We start from the raw sequence: 23,744 nt of genomic DNA, 5'->3' as shown, positions 1-23,744 counted from the left end.
TTCCGGGAGGCCTCCGCGCGGGGAGGGGGTGGGGGGCGGCGGGCGAGCTCGGGCTTTGCACTGCGCGTGCGCGAGTACGCCCCGCCCCCCAGGCACCACCTGCGCGCGGGTTCTAACCGCGGGCCCTACCTGCGGGCGCGCGCGGGCGCTCACCGGCCGGAAGCCCGGCAGGTGCCGAGCCTGCGCGTACGTCGGATCGCTGTCGGGAGCGCGCATCGCAGACAGCACGGCCGTAGCGTTGGTCTGTAAGTCACTCAGTTACCACGGGTCCCTTGTACCTCCGACGTACGTGCCTGGTGGACGGTAACTAAACACGCCAAGTGGGGCACAGCCTCCGTCTTTACCTGTGTCTTCTCTTCGTTACCTTTATCCATTAATCCCAAAATACGTAAAATCTTTACCACTTCCGCCGCTCCTATTCTCAGGTCGTTAATCTCAAATTATGTAACATTTAAGGAGCCACAGGAGATACATTGTATATGAATATGTAACCATAGCTCTTTTTGTTTTGTTTTGTTTTGTTTTTTGTTCTTGATTTTTTTTTATAAACATATATTTTTATCCCCAGGGGTACAGGTCCGTGAATCGCCAGGTTTACACACTTCACAGCACTCACCAGAGCACATACCCTCCCCAATGTCCATAACCCCACCCCCTTCTCCCAAACCCCCTCCCCCCAGCAACCCTCAGTTTGTTCTGTGAGATTAAGAGTCACTTGTGGTTTGTCTCCCTCCCAATCCCATCTTGTTTCATTGATTCTTCTCCTACTCACTTAAGCCCCCATGTTGCATCACCACTTCCTCATATCAGGGAGATCATATGATAGTTGTCTTTCTCTGCTTGACTTATTTTGCTAAGCATGATACGCTCTAGTTCCATCCATGTTGTCGCAAATGGCAAGATTTCATTTCTTTTGATGGCTGCATAGTATTCCATTGTGTATATAGACCACATCTTCTTGATCCATTCATCTGCTGATGGACATCTAGGTTCTTTCCATAGTTTGGCTACTGTGGACATTGCTGCTATCAACATTCGGGTGCATGTGTCCCTTTGGATCACTACGTTTGTATCTTTAGGGTAAATACCCAATAGTGCAATTGCTGGGACATAGGGCAGTTCTATTTTCAACACTTTGAGGAACCTCCATGCTGTTTTCCAGAGAGGTTGCACCAGCTTGCATTCCCAGTAACCATAGCTCTTGACTAGTACTGTGCCTGCATATAATCCCATAACGACACTCATTACACGCCAGCGACTCGCAATTTATTAAACCCCAAGTTATGGCAGATGCTGCCTAAGGCATGTGTTTCTGATGCCCCAAATAGGTCCTGATTCTGGGGGCGCCTGGGTGGCTCCGTTCGTCAAGTCTCAGACTGTGGATTTCCGCTGGGGTCACGATCTCGGGGTCATAGGATCGAGGGGTCCCCCTCCCACAGCCCCCATCAGGCTCCTTCTTTTTAAAGATTTAAAATCTTCTTTTAGTGAAAAAACATTTTTTAATCTTCTTTTAAAGAGTTAAAAATCTTTTTAAAAAAAGAAAAGAAAAGAAGAGAAATATGTCACAAGTCTGCAAAGTGAAAATCCAGGGTAGGAGAACACAAATCTGTGTTGTTCAACACAAGGTGCCTAAACCTTACCTTCAGACAGGGCCGGACTGGGTGAGGGGACCCAGGGGCTCCTGAGCATCTGGGGGTCTGGTATGTGTGAGTCATGGTGTCCTATTAATAAGCCGCCCAGAAAAACCAATAGGATCATGATCTCCTGACAAGGCGGCAACAGAGTATCCGGGGTCCCCCGGAAAATGGGACCACTCTTTGAACCTGGGCCACCGTCTTTGCTGTCTTTATTTAACTTCCGCTTTGTGAAACAGAGACTTGTTTGGGGTTCTCGTTAAACCTTGTCCCCAAGGCGGCTTGCAAGGCGATGGCGTTGTTTCCCCGGGGGACAGTTACATTTGGAAACTGTTTTTCCACTCCGCTCTCTGAAGCGTTTGCACAGCAAATTCAGGGATGAGATACTCTTTCAGAACCTGCACACCTCTGAGAGGCGCTCATAACAATTTCAAAAACGTTCAAGGAAAATCCTTTTACGTGTTCGAGCAAGACATTCCTCTTCTGGATACATCTCAGAAACAGAAAAACAACAAACTCCCATATATCTAGAGCCCTAATCTTGTGCCCTCGTATGGCCTGAGCATAGCTGTATAAATCACTCTGATTGAGTGTGAATGAAGGCTGGGGGGGGGGGGGATGGTGGAATTCACTCCCAGGATTCTGTGGCAAAGGGGAAAGAATTCTGTAGTTAATCAAAGACCCTAATCAGTTCATTTAAGCGAATCAAAAGGAAAATGGATCGTGGGTGGGCCTGGCCTAATCAGGTGTCGAAATCAGCATTAAGAAGGGCACGAGACTTGAGGCAGCAGAGACACAGCCTGGTGGCCTGCAAAAAGAAGCAAACTGCCTTTCGGAGAAGATCCTTTGGCAGGAATTAGTGGTTTTTACTGCTTCAACCTCAGAGAATTGAATTCTGCAAATAACCAGTAAGCTTCTAAGGCACCCCAAGTCTCAGAGGAGACCTGCCTCCCCCTTACTGGTGGCCAACACCTGATTTCAGCCTAGTGAGTCCCTGAGTAGAGACGCGGTTAGCTCATGCCTGGACTCCAGACTTAACAGAAACTGTGGGATGTTTTAAAACGTGTCTACCACGTTTCTATCACATATGGTGTATGTAGGGGGGAGGACTGGAATAACAAAAATGTATCCTTTCTAGTGCTGGACAAAGTCTGAAATCAAGGTGTCAGCAGGCTTAGCTCCTTGCAAAGCTCCACTTTCAGTTCCAAGCCTGTCTCCCAGCTCCTGGTGGTGGCCCGAAATCCTTGCTGTTCCTTGCTTGTGGCCCCATGACCCCAATGTCTGCCATCGCACAAACACCTTCCCTCCGTGTGTGTGTCTGTCTCTATGTCTCCACTTCTCATTAGGACACCCGTCACGTTGGGTTATAAGCTCGCCATAGTCCACCATGACCTCATCTTCATTTAACTGATTAGGGCCGACACACAGCGGGACCCAGCCCCTTGCTAGATGCTGGCATTCGAGGAGGCACCGCAAGAACTGAGACTAGCTAACTGGTCTACATGCGGAACCAATCCAATTCTGGCTTCCCTTGAGATTGCACGCTTCCCTCTAAGCTACACACCTCCTCCTGCATATTGACACCTTGAGATCTTGATATTGATACCTTGAGATCTATAAATGTGTGCGTATATGGATACCTATGAATCTATCTAATATCTATCTATCATCTATCTACCTATCATCTCTCTCCATCCCTCTCCCATCTATCCAACCACCTATGTACTCACCAGTTGATCTACTTATCCATTCTTTTACACATTCCGTACACTCATCCATGCATCCACCCGTCCATCCATCCTTGTGTGCATGCATCCATCTGTCCACCTACCCACTCAATCCCTCCACCCACTACCAATCTACTCATCTATCCATCCATCAACTCATCTACCCACTTCTCCATCCCCCCGTCGAGCAAACTAGACATCCAGCCATCCCTCTCCCCATCTGTCTACCTCATCAATTTGTGCCTTTGAAGCCTTTATTCAAGACAACTCCTTTCCAGCAGGTGGCGCAGCCACCATCCTCCTGAACACTGGCGGGAGCTCTTGTCTTACTAGTCCTTGGCTTCAGGCCAGACCAGATCATTCACAGCTAAATCTAGGGTGTCCAGCTCAATTGCAGGGGTCAGGGGTAAGAAGGACAAGAATGACCCTGAGGTCCCCAGCTCTGGCCACTGGGTGAGGTTGATGACTTAAACTCCATGGGAAAATCAATTAGGAGAAACCTCGGTTTGGGGCAGGAAGGAGGCAGGTGGGTCCTGGATTGGAGGGTGCTGGTTTGAGATGCCTGCAGCCCTGATGGAGCTGTCCAGTAAGATCCAGAGCTCTGCGTGAGTCCAAGAGGAGGAAGAACCTTGACATTGGAGCTGCAACTATGGGACGCAAGGAGAAGAAACTAAAACAATCCATCTGTCCATCCATACATCCATCCACCAACTCCTCCCTCCCTCCATCCATCCAACCTTCCATCTACCAGTTCATCCATCCATCCATTCACCAACTGACCCATCCATCCATCCATCCATCCAACCATCCACCCATCCATCCATGAACTCATCCATCCATATGTCTGTCCGTCCGTCCACCCATCCACCCACCCATCCATTTTTGCCAGTGTCCATGTGTGACAAGATGCATGGAATATTGCAAACCAAAGAAGCTCGTTGGGCCTTGCTGTCCAGTTTTTATTGACACTTGATGACATAATTTCCTTGTGCCTAACTTTAGTCTCCACCTCCTCCTGGAGGCTCAGGATAATACCTTTAGTCTTCATCCCCTCTCAAAGGTTGCAACTAATAAAGCATGTCCCAAAAGCTTCCCCATAAACCACTAAATGGTCAAGCGAACAAAGCCTCCAGGCAAACAAAGACAGGACAGGTCATGTCATGGTCTGGACATCACCTCCTAGGAGCCAGGGGCAGAAGCCAGACCTCCTTTTATGTCAGGTTGAGACTTCACCACAGGAAAACAAAGCACAAAAGTGCTACAATTTCTGGTAAGCGATTTGAAGGCCGATGTGAAGTGGTGATATAAAGCATGGTCAGGTCAAGGGTGGGGTCTCCTCAGGAGATCATGGTGGAAGCCCGAAGGGCGGATGTGCAGGGCTTGTTGAAGGAAGTTGAGGCGATCCTGGTCTCTCGGTGCAGAGTGGTCTCCCCTACATCTAGCCAGGTCCTGGGAGTGGAGAGTGGTAGAATGTGCTTGTGGGACTTTCCACGAGAGAGATCTTCCCAACGTCCTGTGGGCTCCCAATCAGAATGGAACTCTTGTGGGTGTAGGGACAAAGGTGAACCCCACAAGCAGCTGTCATCATCCAGGTGATGTCTGTGGTTGTCTTGCTGAGATAAGATCAATTTTATTTTCTACCTCCCCTCTCCTTCATGGCCTGTCCAGATTGTACCGAGAAACATGGTATTTCCAGGAGCTGAATTATTGGTTCATAGAGTATCCTCCTCTGTTCATTCTCAGATTGACTATATTTTCTGCGTGGCTTGTTCCTCCTTTAGAGACTTGGGTTTAGTGTCTTAATGCCTTGGGTTTATAAACATGGGTTCAAACATGGGTTTCGTGCCCTCTCTGGGATTTCTCAACAAGAAGAGTAGAAAATCGGATGTTGTAGATATCAGATCAAAGGGCAGCTTCAGAACAGGGGATAAAGATGCAAAACCGAGATACAGAATTGTCCCACTCTTTGAGGGAAATGACATCCTTGTACTTTTTCCCAAAATGCTGGGCTTCCCTTTTCTTTGTAGGGTAATTGGGGTATGATTCAGAATAGCTTATACGATGCCTGGCCAAGGGAAAAGAAAAAAAAAAAAAGATATCTGGCCACAAAGAACTGAATCAGGAAGGAGCACGGCCTTCAGAGAAAACTGAAGGGATGGGCCACCTGGATGGAAATGACAAATGACAGTTGGGGGAGGCCCAGGGTAGTTGCCCCATTATGGGACCTCCAACAAGTCAGGCCTGCCAGAGAGACCCACAGGCCGTGTCCAGTCCTGAGACATCACTGAGAATTCCCATGACCAGTTCACTGAACTAGGATCTAATGTTGAGGCACTGGCAACCTCTGTCTTCTCTACCCATTCGTCCATCTGTCCATCCATCCATCCATCATCCACCCATCCATCCATCTACTCATCCACCCAACCAGACAACCATCCTTTGATCCATCCATCCATCCACCCATCCATCCATCTACTCATCTACTCATCCACCCAACCTATCCATCTACCTATCCATCCACCATCCATGCATAAATATATCCATCTTTCCATCCATCCACCCATCTATCTATCCATCCATCCTTCCAGCCCCCACCTATACTTTTCATATTTCTACCCTCTTCACTTTAACGGAAGCGTGCTCATCACAAATATTCTCAAACCCTCCTTTGTCGCCTATTTCATTTTTCAACGGGAAGTGTTGCCACATTGGACAATTCCTCTTGACCGAATGACCATCAACCTCTCATGATGTTTACTTAATTCACTTCACTGGTCCCATCCTTATCTCAAACAGTAACATTTAGCTCATCGTGGATGTTTGCATCTGTGTTTGTTGTTTTTACGTGGTTCCTGACAGAATTGTCATCACGTTGGTCTCTATGTTTGGGGCACATGTTTACATCGCTGAGAGGCAATCAGCACACACAGAGAAAGTCTCATGTTTATTTGTTTTCCACAGCAGCCAGGTTGCTATCCCATGCTCGTCACTGAGGCTTGCAGGACCCCAGGTGCCCCAACATTCAAGGTGGGGCTTCCATGGGACTTCCGCTCCCCAGCGTGAGGAGGGAAGGCGGGGCTGGTTCATTTCCTGCCTTCTTCCGGTTGCATTTCACCTTATCACTCACCAGGCATTGTGTGGCCACCATGAGAAGACTCCCATGCAGAACTCCGGGGATGTGTAGGGCTGGAGGGGGGGGTTGGCCACCATGTTCCCCCTCTGCCCTTCTATCCAGAGGGGCTCAGCAAGCCAGCATGGCCACATCTCATTGCCCAAGTCCCTCCATAATATGGCCAGTCTCCTAGTCCTCAGTGCAAGACTCTCCCATCCTAGGCAGCTAGAGAAACAGAAGCTAACCTTGTTGCTTTTTCCTTTGTGCATGGAAGACCAGTGGAGACTTGCCCCATGAGGGTAAGGCTGGCTTGCACAAAGGATGATGGTGGGTCATCTGGTCAACAACACCAGGCATGAGCACAATCTTTCCACTGGAACACTGGTCCACAGAAGCGTGGTGCCCTCTCTGAAGGCTCTGAAGTTTGCTCGGTGCCAAACAGACAACCACAGGTCTTCCTCCTGAAGGCAGCAGAAATAACTCAGCAACCTATCCTATTGTCATGGTGCATTTTATCAAACATGTGCCACCTGTGTGGCCTTGCAGGAACACTTGGCCCGTTCACCATTTTGGGGAACACTTTTGCATATTGGGGAACATGCAAAAGATATATTAGCAGAGCAAACAGGAGCCCTCCTCCCCTGACCCTGGTCCCAAGCTCGGTGGATTAAAAACAGGGATTTTTCTTCATTGAGGTGAAGTTCACATCTCATAAAATTCACCATTTTAAAATGAATGGTTCGGTGACATTCACTGAGTTGTGAAATTCCAGCTCTATATAATTCTAGAACATTCTCATCTCCCTAAAGGAGACCCCATCGCCATATAGCAGTCCCTCCATGTTCCCTTCCCCAGTGTGTGGCAGTCACTAACTCACTGTTTGTCGGTGGATTTGCCCATTCTGGACATTTCACATAAATAGAATCAAATAGAATTTGCCCATATCTGGACTACATATAGATAGAATCACACAGTGTGCACAGCCCTTCATGCATCTGCTTCTCCTACAAGCATCGTCTGCTCAATGTCCATCCATGTGGTAGCAGGTGTCAGACCTTTGGTCCTTGTTTATGGCTGAGTCATTCCCTTGCAAGTCCCCCCCACACACACACCCCGCTCTGCAAGGAAAGAAACCCTGTTATTTTAGCTTTGAAAGAAAGCAACAGGGCATTCTGCTGACTTTGTAAACTGGGTGTGTTTTCAGCACACGTTCTGGGAGCTGGTGTGAAGCCAATGACATCCACCTGCCAATAGCCAACTAGCATGTACCCAAAAAACCTGTTCAATCTCTCAAAACATAGAAACTGGCGTGTTGTATTAATGATGACGGGGAACAAGTGATAGGACCCAGCTTGGACTATGCTACCATCCTCAGAATCCATGAATGTTCCACTGCCTTCAAGAAAAGAAATGGTTTAGGCATAAACCATCGGTTTTATGGTCCAATGGCTTAGGCGTAGCCATTGGAAGGTGTTGGGGGAGCGACCAGTGTTTGTACTTTGCCTAGCATGGTCGCTTCCTCTCTTGGGTCCTCTGGTGGTCAGCTCCCTGCAGATAGATTTTCTCTGGTCTCCATGAATCATGCAAGCAAAGAGGGGAGCCATCCACTTCTTGGCTCCTGAGGCCATCTGTCTGTGATGGGTAATTTTATGTGTCAGCTTGGCTGGGCCACGGTGCTCAGATATGTGGCCAAATACTCTTCCGGGTATTTCTGTGATGTTAATTTCTGAGTGAGATGCACACTGAAATCAGAGGGTTTTGAGTAGAGGACATTGCCTTCCTTGACATTGGTGGGCCATGTCCAATCAGTTGAAGGAGCTACACAAAAAGAGACTAAGCTCCTCCCCGTACCCCCACCCTGGAGCAAGAAGGAATTCAGCCTGCAGAAGTATTCAGACTCAAACTGTAAGCCTTCACCCGGTCCCTAGGCTGAGGTCCAACCTGCAGATTTTAGACTTGCACCTGCACAAGCGTATGAGCCAATCCCTTAAAATAAATGTCTATATATCTATTGTCTGATTGGCAAAGCTCAAATCCGGTGTCTGAATCCAGTATACACCATGGTGCCTTCAGCAGCTCTGCCAGAGGTCAAGCTCCAGATGGGGACCAGAGTGGAGGAGGGCGTTTCTTAGAGAAAGGTTATCAGGTGACATTCAGGAGTAGGAAGGATGGCACAAGGAATTCTTAAAAAAAAAAAAATTAAAAGCAAGATTGTATGGTATTTATCTTCCTCTGACTGACTTACTAATCAATGCTGAAGGTGGCCAGGAAAAAATGGGGTCATCTAATATCGAAGCCACCGGGAAAAGGCAAACGCTGGGAGAATATAGGGGTAAAAGGATAAAGAGAGAAAAAATAAAGTGGAAAATCAGGTGAGCGTGTAATATATACAGATGGTATCATTTATATGCATCATTGTCACACAACAGCTGAGCATCCCAAAAAGACTGTTGTCAGGAGGCTTAGCTGGACAAGGACCCGGGAGGGACAGCATAGAGGGACTCCTTTTAGGACACATTTTCTCAGCCTTGGCACTAGTGACATGTGAGATGGGTCATTTTCTGGTGTAGGGCATCCTGGCACCTCCGTAGGGTGTGGAGCAGTGTCCCTGGTCTCCGCCCACTGCTTGCCAGTAAGATGTCCTCCTCAGTGTGACTGCCAGAAATGTCCCCTGGGGGCAGAATTGTCCTTGGCTATAAACCACTGCCATAGATAGATAGATAGATAGATAGATAGATAATCAATAAATGGATAAATAGATTGGTCGATCAAGAAGAGATGGGTAGATAGATTATGGATACGTGGATGGATCGTTCATAGATAGGTAAATATTAGATGAATAGGTAGATGGATGGATGGATGAATGGATAGATGTATAGTTGGATGGATGGATAGATGGATGGATGGATGGATGGATGGATGGATGGATGGATGGAGAGATAGATGGATGGATGGATGGATAGATAGATAGATGGATGGATGCATAGATAGATGATGGATAGATGGGTGGGTACGTTGTTGGATGGATGAAGGGAAGAACAGATAGATAGTTGGAGAACACATAGATGGTGGATAGTTTGAATGGTTACATATATAGGAGGATGCGTGGATAGGTAGATAACGGATAGATAGATAGATGATAGGTGGATGGATGGATGGATGGACACATAGATGATGCATAGATTGGATGCTTAGATATATCGATGGATGGGTGGATAAATAGGTAATGGAGAGATAGATAGGTAGATGGACAGATGATGGATGGATGGATGGATGGATGGGCAGATATGATGGATACATGGATGGTAATTAAGTGATGACTGGTTGGATGGATAGACAGATGCCTATGTATGTAGATACATAGACGAGTGATAAATGATAGATAAATGCATATATGGATAGATTTTGGAAGGATGGATGGATGGATAGATGGATAGACAGATGATAGGGGGTGGATGGATGGATGGACACATAGAAATGATTGACAGGTATAGATGATGGACAAATACAGGTGACGCACACACACATACAAACAAGGAGAGGCAGAGGAGGCTTTTTGCCCGGTCTCTGAGCTCTGGGAAATTGAAAAGTCTGAGAAGCAGGGAAGAAGGGCCCCTCACTCCCAAGAGGTCTATCTTCACTGTGACGACAGGACATCAGACGAGGGGCGGCCTCACGCAGACCCCAGAGGAAAACCCCAAACCACATGGAGGTGGGTGCTCTCTGTGGGCGGACCCACAACCACCAGCTGCCTCAGGATCAATCCCTTCACTGTTGCAAAAGTGAGTGAAAGTCACCACGCCCCCTGCCTTGCAGATGAGCCCCTGGGGGAGCTGAGGGCTTCCTGACCCTCTCAGGGAAGGAGCAGGGCTAGGGGGACAGCCCCTCAGAAGGCCAACTCCCAGCCAGGCCCTCCCACAGTGCCGGGGGCTGCATCGGGGGTCCAGGGAAGACCCCACATTCCATCCTGGAGACTTGTGCTGAGGACCCTGGCTAATGCAGGGGTGCGCACAGAGGAGAGAGTGTTGTATGCATATCTCCGTTTCCCATAAGGCCCCCGTGTGCCCCAGGACGCCATCCAGGACACCCTGTGACATCAAGGGGCTCCTCTGGGTTGTGACGCTTTCTCAGACTCACGTTCACCTTTTGGCAGTTACGAGGCATGCTGGTAGAGGAGTTTGTAGGATGTGCCTCTGTTGGGGTCTATTCTGGGGTTTAGACTAGGGTTTGGGGTTTGGGGGAGCAAGCGCACAGAGGTGATATGGCTCTGTGGTCACGTCGCGTCAAGGTCGCCTGCTCTCAGCCTGGTTCGTCCCCGTGGATGTCGACCTCAAGCACCTCCCCAAGGTGTGTCTGACAGGTGTCTCCACTGTGAGGTCACGACTTCCTTTCCCTTGCTTCTCTGCTCTTTGGAAGCAGCCTACACTCAGGGGTGGGGATTGAGGTGCGTAGAAGCGATAACCTTACCGCATCCTCACTGGGAGCACGGCCGGGCCCACTGCTCCCAGTTCTGCCTCCATCCCACCTTCCGCACGGCCTGCCGAAAGTTTGCTTAGAGGCCACATCCGTAGTCCCAGCACGAGGGCTAGTTTGGAGAGAGGGAACAGCCCACATGCCCAGCCGTGTCGTCCCCTTTCCCACACCACCCGGAATTCCACATTAGACATTCATTCCTTTGGTGTTGACGAGGTAGTCCTTAAAGCCTTCACCAACTGGCATATGAACAGGAGACAGTTTAATGAACCCCATGTCCAAGCAAGACAAGAATAGACCCGAGGCAAAGAACCCCCAGATCAAAGATAGAAGAGTGACCTCTGACTTGTTGGATCCAATCTTCGAGAGTCGGTGGGTTCAGCAAGCAGATGACCCCTCCCGATGTTTCTGGCCCAGGGGTGCCCTGCCCTGTCTTCCCCTTCCTGCCGGCCCAGGTGGGCCCCGCGGCGGATGCCAGGGGGCGGGCACTGTAGAAATCCTATCCGGAAAGGATGTTCCAAGGGTCGACCTCCACGGTCGCCAAGGCGTCCAGGCTCTGCGCAGGCTGTGTCCCTGTCGGCCCGACACCCACCGCGCTGTTCCATAAGTATCTGCCGACGAGAGAATGACGGAAATGTGGTCTATATATTGTGTCACGTTATATATTATATTATGCTACGTTACATTGTATATACCTTATATCATAGAGTGTACATAGATCTATATATTGTGTCACGTTATATATTATATTATATTATATTATATTATATTATATTATGCTACGTTACATTGTATATACCTTATATCATAGAGTGTACATAGATCTATATATTGTGTCACGTTATATATTATATTATATTATATTATGCTACGTTACATTGTATATACCTTATATCATAGAGTGTACATAGATCTATATATTGTGTCACGTTATATATTATATTGTGCTATGTTACATTGTATATACATTATATCATATAGTGTACATAGATCTATATATTGTGTCATGTATTATATTATATTATATTATGCTATGTTACATTGTATATACATTATATCATATAGTGTACATAGATCTATATATTGTGTCATGTTATATATTATATTATATTATATTATGCTATGTTACATTGTATATACATTATATCATATAGTGTACATAGATCTATGTATTGTGTCATATATTATATTATATTATATTATGCTACGTTACATTGTATATACATTATATCTATAGTGTACATAGATCATCCTTGATTATATGTAATTTTATATATTCTATGTTACATATAGATTCTTGTATATAGATTAAATCATATACATTATATATAATGTAAGTGATCATATATAATCATATATATGATTATTATGATCATATATGATCATATATAAATAGATTATATTTGATTATATATCATTGTATGTATTATTTCATATAGATTATTATATGGAGATTATATTTGATTATGTAAAATTATATACTTTGTATAGTATATTATATATAATAATTATAATCTGGATGTAACTATATACAATATACACTATATAAGTACAAAAGTAAATTCTATTATATTGTTATATATAATGTATTATAATGACTACATATTTTATATTATTATATATTTTGTATCATAAATTATAAATGTAGTTTTGATCTATAAATATAATCCATATATTATAAATTATAGTACATAAATATTAAATATAATATAGTATAATGCGACATATAATATAATATATAGTGTGTATTATACATAATTTTGTATATTTAAATTTTGTATATGTTTTATATTTTTATATAAATTATATATTATATGTTTTATATATTTTTAAGTATGATTTTGTACTTTCTAGTGTTTTTTTTCCAGCCTTTTGAAATGTTCCTTTTTAAAATTTTTATTAACACATAATTATTACTTGCTCCAGGGGTACAGGTCTGTGAGTCATCAGTCTTACACAATGCAGAGCACTCAGCATAGCACATACCACCCCCCCTCCAGGTCCACCCCACCCCCACTCCATCCCTCCCCCAACCCCCCGGTTTCGTACTTTTTATTACATCCGTCATGGTCTATCACTGAGCTTTGAGGATCAGGCAGTCCCACCATTTGCAAGAACGTGGTCGGACCCCGTGTCATACATCAGAGAAACCCACGTTCTGCACACTCGCGCTTCTCCGTAGAACCCAAAATGCCCAGACTCACGGACACAGAGACAGATGGCGGTTTCCAGGGGCGGGAGGTCGGGAGACGTGGAGTGGTCCGTCCAAGGCCGCTGACTTTCCGCTAGACGATCAGCGAGCTCTGAGGAGTCACAGGTACTGGCCGGTGGCCGCAGCTCACCACGTGGCAGTAATTTGGGGGAGACTCACACCTCCAGGAATTTAAAGTGGGGATGGTTTCTAAAAAAAAAATTAACAAAAATGAGTAAACCCAGAAATAGATAAATACAGAAATAAGCAAAGAAATAGTAAAACGGGGGGCTTTTAAAAAATATAAATTAACGAATTCATAAGTATAAGTGAGCAATAACATGGGCGAGGCTTTGAGTCCTTTGTGTGTGGGGAGGTACTGGGCACCTGGTGGGATCGGTCGGGGTGGCCACCCCGGGGCCGGTCTGGTGCGGGGCTCCGTGCTGGGCTGGGAGGCACAGAGGGAATTTCATTCACAAATTATTCACGTGTTGATTTATTATTTTTTTACAGATTTTTGTTTATTTATTTGACAGAGAGAGAGAGAGCTCAAGCAGGGGGAGCAGGAGAGGGAGAAGCAGGCTCCCTGCAGAGCAGGGAGCCCGACGCGGGGCTCGATCCCAGGACCCTGAGATCATGACCTGAGCCGAAGGCCGAGGCTTGAACAACTGAGCCCCCCACGTGCCCCCAATTCACCTGTTTAACACATACAAGCTCGGGGCTGAGAGTACGTTCACAACATTGTACAACGACCACCTCCATTTCCAGAACCTTCCATCCGCAGAGCAGACCCCGTGTCCCTGCGTGGCCACACGCCACCCCCGTCCCCCCCCCCCCCCGGGTGAGAACCGCCCGTTTGCTTTCCCGATTCTGTGAATTTGCCTTTTCCGCACGACCATGCGTGACGTGTCCCGTGCATCTGGCCTCCCTGGTGAGCATCGAGTCCTCACGGTCCCTCCCCGGGGCAGCCGGGGTCAGAGCTCCATTCCTGTTCCGGGTCAGTCCTCTTCCGTACACGCAGGAACCCGTGGGACACGGGGACGCTGGCCTTTCTTTGTCTCCTGCCCCCAAGAGCCTGGCGGGTGGCTGATTTCGGCCACACCCCGCGGCCTGGCCGTGTGCCATGTCTCCAGGGAAGGGGCCCCGTGTGCTGGGCCTCTTGTGCCTGCGAGCTCGGCTCTCCGATGCCAGCCCTGCAGACAAACGGCCACGGCCAGATGGGACGGCCAGATAGCGAGCCGCCGTGCGAAGGGGGATCTGTGTGGCTTCCCTGCCGTGTCCTCGCCCAACTTTCAATGATGACGGGATCGCCCCCGAGCTGCAGACACGGAGGGAGGTGGCCGGAGTGGACGGCAGGACAGCACCACGTGCGGCTCCTGAAAACCCACGCGGGGGGGCTCGACATGGCGGCCGCCTCTCGGGGTCAGGTTTGCTCGGAAACGTGACGCAGGCTCGGTGTGCAGGGCACGGGGTCCTGGGCTGGCCCGTGGCTCTGGTCTGGGAGACTAGGCATCTCGATTCCCGCACACGCGTCCCCCTCCTCGGTGCCGGACGACGCCGTCTGCCTGGAGCAGTGAGCAGACCGTGCCCCTGCAGCAAAGCCCCACACGCACAGGACTCGGGGTCTGCGCACCGACAGGGCAGGGCTGTGGGCACATTCGCTCCCGGACATCCCAAAGGGACGCCTGCAGCCCCAGGACCATCAGAACGGCACGGAGCCGTGACTTCTCCCCTCCGACCGCCGGGCGTTCATGTGTCGCAGGAACTGGGCAGAAAACGGGCTGGTTGGGGTCCTGCCCAATGCACGCTTCTCTGTTTCATGCACACCTTGCAGCACAAGGACCCGTGCACACAGAAGGTTCTCGGGGTCCCCATTTCCTGGAGACAGACACCTGTACCGCTCTGCCCTCACCTGTGCACAGCACCTGCCTTTGGCAACCCTGCCAGGGAGCTAGAGCTAGTGGTTAAGAGGAGGCAGGGTGCACGCGTGCTCCCCCATGTCCTGTCCTCCGACCCAGGGGCAGCACCTTAGGACGCTTCAGTGCTCACCCTGGGTCTGAACGGACCCTGTGCACGGCCAGGGGTCGGGATTCATGGTAGTGATGTCCTGCAGAGTCATCGGGAACCCTAAATCAGCACATATGGGAGCAGCATCTCCAGAGAGGACCTCACGCTCCTGGAGCCTGTGGCCACCACATTCCCATCCACCCGTCCATTCATAACCCTCTTTTATGCTGCTTCTGCTTGAACACTTACTGAATCCAAAAACAAACAGACCCCAAAACATCGTCCTAAGTCAACGGCAGAAAGGACACTTTTTGGCAGCATGACCCAGAAGGAGAAGACAGGGCAGCCCCTCGGTCAGGGCCCCCCCCACCCCGGGGACGTGCCCTGTGGGGGCTCCCATGGTTTTGGTGCTTTGTGAGTGTTGGCAAAAGACCAAAAATCACCCCGAGTGTGGATTTGAGGGAAGTGGGTTTACAAATATAGGGTCACAAGGGCACGGATTTGCACATTTGGGATGCGCCAACAGAGAGGACGGATTTTAGCCGCCGCGAGCCTGGAACCGAGTCTGCAGGGGGGCGTGGGGGTCGGAGGGGGTCTTGGCAGGCTGGTGACAGGTGCACAGTAGAGTCTCAACAGCGGGTTCGTGATCTCTTGGTGGAAACTGGTGTCCCCAGGCCCTTTGAGCGTGAGGTGACATCAGACCATTCCTGCCCGAGGGCCTAGTCGCCGGCAAGGGAAAGAGACCAACACAACCGGGTCCTTCCACGTGGGGAATTAGGATTCGGCCGTGAAAAGGAAGGTGATCCCGCTGCCCGCTGCCCCGTGGACGGATCTGAAAATCCCGTGCCTCGTGCGAGACTCGGACGCACAGGACAAACCCCCACGATGCCATTTCCAGATAATGTGCAGAATCAGCAAATGCACAGACAGACAGCTGAGGCCTGGTGACCAGCGGCTGCAGAGGGGATGCAAAGTGACCGCTCACGGGGAAGGGGTCTCCTTCATGGGGAACGTACGTGTTCCCGAAGCAGACAGAGGCGAAGGTTGCACGACGCGGCTCAGCTCTGGGCTCCCTGGGCTGTGACCGGACACTCCGTGACCTGCGCCCTCCCAAGGGATCCATCCTGTCCCAGCTCTGGAGACCAGAAGTCTGAGATCCAGGTGGGGCAGGGACTGCTTCCCGCCCAGAGGCTCCAGGAGAGCGTCCTTCCTGCGTCTTCCAGCTTCTGGGGCTCCAGACATCCCTGGGCTGGTGGCCGCGTCCGTCCCCTCTCTGCCTCTGTCTTCAGGTGGCTTCTCCTCGGTGTCTGTGTCTCCTGTTCTGTCTCTTACGGGGACCCCTGTCCTTGGATTCAGGGCCACCCCGATCCAGGACGAGCTCATCTCAGATCTGCAACGAATCCCACATACTTCGTACCCACAGGCTCCAGGACCTAACGTTGGCCACACGCCCCCGCATTCAGAGCCGTGTGACCTCCTTGGTGAAACTCCACTCCCACGCATAAACCGCGGTCATCATGCCGGACGACAGGGTGCAGCATGGCAGCCGTGGACAGATGACAGGGACGAGCAGGAAGCCCCCGGAAAGCTGTGACCACGGCCGCTGCTGTCACCACGTTTCCTGCTCGCTCTCATCACACCCTAGACGACTCCCAGGGAGGCCGTCGCGTGCGGTGACCGGGGTCAAGCAGGCTTCGTGCTGAAGCCAATGCAGACAGGACGTCCGTGCATCCTGGACAGGAAGTAGTTCTGGCCGGACAGACGGTCCTTCTGCCTGATGTCCATCCTTCCGCAGACCCTCTGGGTCCCCGTGACCTCAGCGATGGCCCTCAGAAGCCAGGCCTGATCACAGCTTCCTGCACGCAGCCCCAACCTGCCCTCACAGTCACTCGTGGCTTTCGTCCCCGGCCACTGGACATTGCCACAAAACCCGCTTCTGACCACAGTGATGGAAGATGAAGTCGGCCATGGAGATTCTGACTAAGATGCCGCTTTCCTACCACACGGCTGGACTCAGAGGAGAGAGGGCTGGCACAGCGCTTTTCCTTTCTCCTGCCCTGGATGCAGATGGGATGCCCGGTGTCGTGGCAGCCACTTTGTGCCACGAGGCAAGGATGCCAGCCTGCTAAGAAGGGTGGTGGAGAAGGATAAAAAGAGAGGGTTCTTTTTTTTTTTTTTGAAGATTTTTATTTATTTATTTGACAGAGATCACAAGCAGGCAGAGGGGCAGGCAGAGAGAGGCAAGGGAAGCAGGCTCCCTGCTGAGCAGAGAGCCCGATGCGGGGCTCGATCCCAGGACCCTGAGATCATGACCTGAGCTGAAGGCAGAGGCTTTAACCCACTGAGCCACCCAGGTGCCCCAAGAGACAGGATCTTGATGACATCATGAAGCTGTCAAACACACCCTGAAGAGCTCATCTCTAGAATTCTTATTAAGTAAAGAAAAAATACTACTAATCTCATGCTTTCGGCCACCAGTTTTCAGGACTTGCTGCTGGAAGCGTTTTTAACGAGTCATTCTTTGTGCAGAGAGGAGGGACATGCTCCTCCAGCCCTCACTGGATGTCACATGTAGGTGCAAAGACCCCTCCCATGGCCCGAGGAGGTGGGGTCCCCTGCGACCACTTAGGATCTGAGACACAGGACCTGTCTAGAGACACTCTCAGGTTTCAGAAGGCACTGTGAGGTGTGTGATTGCCCTGGAGACGCATGAGTTCCCTGCCCTTTTGTTGACAGGTCCCAAGCATTGAAACATCAGTCCCGTGCAAGACACTTGAGTGCCCTACAAGATGTGGAAGGAGCTTTGTCACCCACACTTTTTTCCCCCTGAGAGAAACTGTCACCCAGAAGGACCAGGTGCTTCCAGAGACTCCATCCCAGGCACAAGAACAGGTAAACATGTCCCCCTCCAAGGGCAGGTTCTGTCTGACCCCTCCTCAGCCACACTTCCCTCCTCCACATCCTTGTCCATGACACCTTCTAGGGGCTGGAAGGCCCAGGGGCTGCTTCTGGGGGCTTGCATACTGGGGACAGGGGGACATGTGTAAGGGAATTACTGGGCTGTCTACAGGTCAGTGGAGCCATATGACTGATGTGATGGCCTCTTTAGCAGGTACAGGTGCCCAGCTGGGGCTCGGGGGTCTTGAGTAGGGCCTATAGTCCCTACAGATCCAGAATTTAATAGATCCTCTTGATAAAGATCCTACTAATCAATATGACCATCCCCCAGGGGCCCGGCAGCCTGGACTGTCAACGGGCAACCGTCAACGGTGTTGTGAGAGAGATGTGCCCACACCTTCTGCAGCATCTCAGAACCACATCCTCTGTGTGGGCCAACCCCTCCACCATGAGTGTGAACTTCCAACCTAGGAGCACCACAGTCTACAGAAGCATGACATGTGTAAGTAGATAGAACGATGGATGGGTGGGTGGATGGTTGGAGAAGTGTGTGGATGGAGTTAATAGAAACATGATAGATAGATAGATGATAGATAGATATGATGGATGGATAGAGAGATAGACACATAGATACATAGATAGATACATAGATAGATATGGTGGATGGATGGATGGATGGATGGATGGATGGATGGATGGACGGTTGGTTGTTTGGTTGGATGGTTGGATGAATGGATGGACAGTTGGTTGGTTGGATGAATGGATGGTTGGTTGGATAGATGATTGATGATACATAAACAGATATGATGGATGAATGGATGGATAGGTAGATGGATGGATGGATGGACGGATGGGTAAATGCATAGATAGATGATCGAGAAGATAAATATAGATAAACATAATGGGTAATAGATGATTGATAAGTAGATAATACCTAGATACGCAGATGATGGCTGGATAAATATTGACAGATCTCGATAGATGTACAGGTAGATACTAATAGGTATAGCTAGATATTGGTAGATATCAATGGTTACACATTATCAATGCGTACGGATACACAGATGATAGAATTCATACGTCGATTAAGATGACAGGTACACGTCGGTAAGCAGTGGATAGAAAATAGTTGGAGGGTACTTAGATAAAGGATGCGTAGAAATACGTGGGATGGTGGGCAGATAGAGACAGTCTACATATCGTCTATCGATGGCAGATCAATACAGATAAGTGGAAAGTCTATACAACACAGAGAGATGGCTAACCCTGCATTTCCCCGTGGAAGAGTGGCCAGGTGACATCATCCCTGGGTCCCCAGAAGTGACTCACCGTCCACAGGACACGGGTGAGGGAGCTCAGACCTTGGCTCTCCAGCAGCTTCCGCATCTCCCCCGCATCACTCTTGGCCCCCGTTGCCTCGTGAAAATGTCTGCCTCTGCCCTCCAGCCCGACGCCGCTGTGGATGCCCACGGCCCCCACCCCCGCCACCATGGGACATGCAGGGAGTGAGCCAGGAGCCCCCACCCTCCATCAAGGTCAGGCATCGCCCGTCCCTGCCCCGTGGCCTGGCCATTCTGGCCACAAAGCGAAAGATGTCGCAATGCACACAGCTTTAGGATGCAAAAGGAAATATGTTCTGCTAGCAATTTTTTCACTTTTTTAAAAATTTAAAAAAACAAAAGAAAAAACAGGAATTAGCCCTGTGTGGGTGGGAGGGGACGCTTGCTTCTCTGCCTGTTAAGTTAGGAGGACGGTCCTAGCCCCCCGCCTGCGTGCACGGGATTGCCTCCTGCAGGCGACCCTGGCCAGGTGGGCAGGGTCTCCTCGCGGCCTCTTGAAAGCAGCCCTGAGGTCGGAGGCTGTGACGCAGGCACCCCACCCCACGCAGGGCTGCAGCGAGCCTCATAGGAGACAGGCGGCCTCACGGGCTTCGCCGTCACGGGAGCGAGCGAGCGAGCAGACGGTTAGTTACACAGGAAATTTCAACACGGGTTTCCTCTCTCCCCACCCTGCCTCCCAACCGTGGCTGCCAGGCTCGGAGGTGGACCCTGGCGAATTTGCATTTCGCAACGGCCGGGCCATGCCCCCATGAGACCTGCCGGAGCAGCCACAGGACAGCCGCCGTGACTCAGGCCGGCCTCCTGTGGACACGGACGGTTCTGAGGCACATCTGACCGCCGGCCGGCTTCCAGAATGAGGACCGCCGCCTTCCGGACGCCAGGCTCCGCGACAGAGCTGCCGGCAGCCCTCTGAGACTCCTGGTGAGCTCTCTGCCCCGTGCTGCATCCGTGCCTTGTTGGGAATCAGGCAGGTCCAACGGGGACAGGGTTTCAGGGGTGCAGATATGGGCAAAAAGGGGAGGCTGTCCGCACAGCCGGGCCAATCCCCAGAGAGACCTTGCAGAGGTGCCTACCGGGGAACCTCTCCTGCAAACGTTCATCCGGTGAAAGGCACCCATGCCGGCTGAGCCGAGTCCCGCACTGGGCGGGCGTATGGGGCCAACACCTGGATGGCTACGGTGGGGGGCACAGAGCCCCCACAGACAAGCTCACGGGTGCCAGATCATGTGCAAACACGGGGACCTGGAGCATGTGCCAAGCCGCCCTCCAGCGGCGTCTGGGCGGCAGGGAGCGTGTGGCCCCAACTAGAGCATCCGTCTGGATACGGTTGTCGGCAGGGCGGGCGGTCAGCCTCGCTGGTAGTTAGGAGGCGGAACCCTGGGCCACGTGCTTCTGCGGGCAAAGCAAACACGGTTTCTCTGCGTCCCCGTCGTGTCTGTGCAGTGGGACGGTCGGGGGCAGGGCCCCGGCACCGGGTGCTAAGAAACGGCATCGGCCCGGGAAGAAGCCTGTGGCCGTGCGGGACACTGTGCCCACGATGCCGGACACGAGTGTCTGTTGTTTTGCCCTTAGATGTCTGCACGCTGGATGAATGGCGGGTCATCAGGGCCCGGCCGGTGCCAGCCCTGTTGCAGGGAAGGGGGGTGTGTCTCCAGGACGGTGGCCCCCAAATCCTGCTGATTGCGTCTGGGGAGCCCGATGGGACCCGGGTCTCGGGAGGAATCCGGGGGATGGATGTGGCCTCTGGATGGTGCTTGGGGAAGCCTAGGAGGGTCTGCGGGCCGTCGGAAAGACCCCTGCGTAGCCACAGCCCAGGGACGTGCGTGCCGCAGATGGACAGTACGTAAGGCTCTCCCGGGACGCCAGACCCAACCACACCCTGGGTGGTCGTGTTCAGGACAAGGGGACACGGAGGAAGGGTTAGGGTTAGGGCAGATGAGCCCTCCCGTGGTCTCCCAACTGGGGTGCGGCTCTCCTGTCCGGCCCGTCCGACTGTGCCGCCTCCTCGCTGTCACCACCGACCGGCAAGCCGTCGCAGCTGGGCCCTCCCTTTACATCTCCCTTCACGCCCCTGGAGGCAGCGGGTGGGTGGGCAGGATGCGGGGAGCCCGACGTGCACCTGCCGGCTCGCTCTGCCGCCCTGACTGAGGACAGGGCCCCCGGGAGGAGACCCACACCAGTCAGGGCTCCTCTTGGCCTCTCCCCAGGGCCAACAACATCATACGGAATCGTGAGCCCGTGACCAGGCTCAGAGAGCAGCTGTGGGGACGTCCCCGGGGCCGCACTGGGATCCCCCAGCCGTGTGTGTCTGTACCCTCGTTGGCCACACGGACGGACACGGTGGGGGGGGGGGGGTGTCGTCTCTCCGGAGCAACGGAGAGATCCCACAACTGTGTGGACGCCTTGGAGCCAAGCACGGATCTCAGGGGTGGGAGGTGACTGTGTCCCCAGCATCTTCCTACTCCACATGGGGAAACGGAGGCGAGAAGGGGCGAAGACGGTCACCCAAGCACACCAGACCCAGACTTTCCACCTCCAGGGTCCTCTCCTCAACCTGCTGCCCGTCCACTAGCCTGCCATCCCTTCGATCCAGAGGCTGACGAAGTCGTCACAGGCCGGGCTCAGGGCTGTGCTTCCCCGTAGGGGCGGGGGAGAGAACTCAACATAATTGAGATGCTGACCTGGGCTGCAGGTTGCAAGGATTTGGGGGTGGGAAGAAACCCAGGAGGGCTTCTTGGCAGAGGCGGGGCTCACCGGGTCAGTGTAGCACCAACGATGCTGTGCCCGGGCTGTGTGTGTTCTGGGTGACGGCTGGGGATGATCGCAGGAGACAGGTGACACGTTAGCACCCAGCCCAGAAAAGCCAAGGAAGCTTCCGGCATTGCTGGAGATTGTGGAGCTGAGCTTTGCAAAGAGATTGGGTCGGGGCCCTGGTCTGAGCACGGGGATGAGAGCCGGGAGGGCGGTGCCCACGTAGAGGGAGTGTGTGGTTCGCTAGCTGGGGTGGAGGGCGGCTGGACCAGAGGACGGGCAGTCCCCTGTGACGCCCTAAGGCTGGCAGGCAACAAGGCATGGACCGACGTAGGACCGTGAGGTCTGTTGAAGATGGTGCCTTTGTGCAGATGCTGTTGTTGACTGGACCCGCAGAGAGCCTCACGGTTTCGGACCTGATGGCAGGGACCCTGGGTGACCTCGATGATGTTTATGGGGGGACCCCTGACAGAGAGCGGGGCTGAAGGAAGACGGGGCAAAGGGAGGGTGTCTTGGGACAGAACCAAGTGTCAGGTGTGCAGGGCGAGCGCACGGTCTCTCTGCTATGGCACGGGCATTGGGCGCAACCTGCAGTCAGCCCCCTCCAGATGCCAGTCCCATTTCTTCCCCCCAAAGTTGGAATGTCCAGAAATGTTCCCCAGGGGGGAGGCGCAGAGTCTTGGCTGCTTGTGATACAGTGTGATAGATAGATGATGGATGGGCAGATAGACAGACAGACAGACAACAGATAGGGTTGGACAGATGATAGATTGGATGGATGGATGGTGGATGAGTAGGTAGAAAGCTAGAAAGACAGATGATAGATTGATAGATTGATAGACTGACAACAGGTAGATATGGATGGACAGATGGATATATAGATGGATAGATAGATCAATGAGAGATAATAGATAGATGATACATAGATACATAGATATGGATGTATAGATGGATGGATGGATGGATGGATGGATAGAAGGAAGAATGGTTAGATGATAGATAGATAGATAGATAATAGATATAGATAGATACATAGATAGACAAACAGAGTCTCCCATGTAGACCAAGGTGTGTCTGCCTCAGCACTGCTGACATCTGTGGCTGCATCCCTCCTCTGATGTGGGATACCCTAGGAACTACAGAGTGCTCAGTGTCTCTAGTCTCCACCCACCCGAGATCAGGGGCATCCCCACAAGCTATGATGCCCCAAACTGTCCTCAGACATCCCCAAGTGTCTTCTATGGGGCAGAATCACCCCCAACTCAGAACCGCCAAGGGAGAGGATGACAAGGAACAAGGGACAACACCGCCAGAGGCCTGGGAGGAACTGCAAGACCATGTCACATTCTCTGGGTCTCCGGGAGAGGACTGGGCTGGGCCAGGGTGCTCGGGGACACTTTCTCCCATTAATGTTCTGTCTCATGTTTTTGTTTCTGTGATGAAAGTATAGGGGTGATAGGACACAGAGCTCATTTCAGAATAAGCAGACGCAGACCACACCCAGGGAGAAATGAGCCAAGGTTTACTCTGCTCTGCTCCCACAGGAAGGTCCCTGTGGCGTGTGTGTGCTATCCTATAGCACAAGATAATCTGACGAAAAATAAAATCCTG

General features: G+C 51.2%; 2 protein-coding genes and 1 long non-coding RNA gene across 4 annotated transcripts in view; 2 read left to right on the top strand and 1 right to left on the bottom strand.

Annotated features, from left to right (window-relative positions):
- Positions 1 to 11,186: 11,186 nt before the first annotated feature.
- LOC131821403 (uncharacterized) lies at positions 11,187 to 13,343 on the bottom strand. Its single transcript, XR_009349895.1, has 2 exons — positions 13,151 to 13,343; positions 11,187 to 11,557 (listed from the first exon to the last, which is right to left on the bottom strand). It is a non-coding gene; the product is annotated as an uncharacterized LOC131821403 (long non-coding RNA).
- A 6,826-nt stretch (positions 13,344 to 20,169) lies between these two features.
- The window catches only part of P2RY8 (P2Y receptor family member 8), a 42,845-nt gene continuing 39,270 nt past the window's right edge, over positions 20,170 to 23,744 (top strand). The window contains exon 1 of the mRNA XM_059158666.1: positions 20,170 to 20,303. The gene's annotated coding sequence lies outside the window, so the exon portion shown is untranslated. The remainder of the gene's footprint in view (positions 20,304 to 23,744) is intronic.
- ASMTL (acetylserotonin O-methyltransferase like) overlaps positions 20,174 to 23,744 on the top strand; it is a 68,090-nt gene continuing 64,519 nt past the window's right edge. The window contains exon 1 of one of the 2 annotated variants that reach the window (XM_059158664.1): positions 20,174 to 20,303. The gene's annotated coding sequence lies outside the window, so the exon portion shown is untranslated. The remainder of the gene's footprint in view (positions 20,304 to 23,744) is intronic. The other variant, XM_059158660.1, reaches the window with a different exon arrangement.

This window comes from Mustela lutreola, chromosome X (genome assembly GCF_030435805.1).
Source record: "Mustela lutreola isolate mMusLut2 chromosome X, mMusLut2.pri, whole genome shotgun sequence".
NCBI classification, from domain to species: Eukaryota; Metazoa; Chordata; class Mammalia; order Carnivora; family Mustelidae; genus Mustela; species Mustela lutreola.
This window is presented reverse-complemented; position numbering and strand designations above follow the sequence as displayed.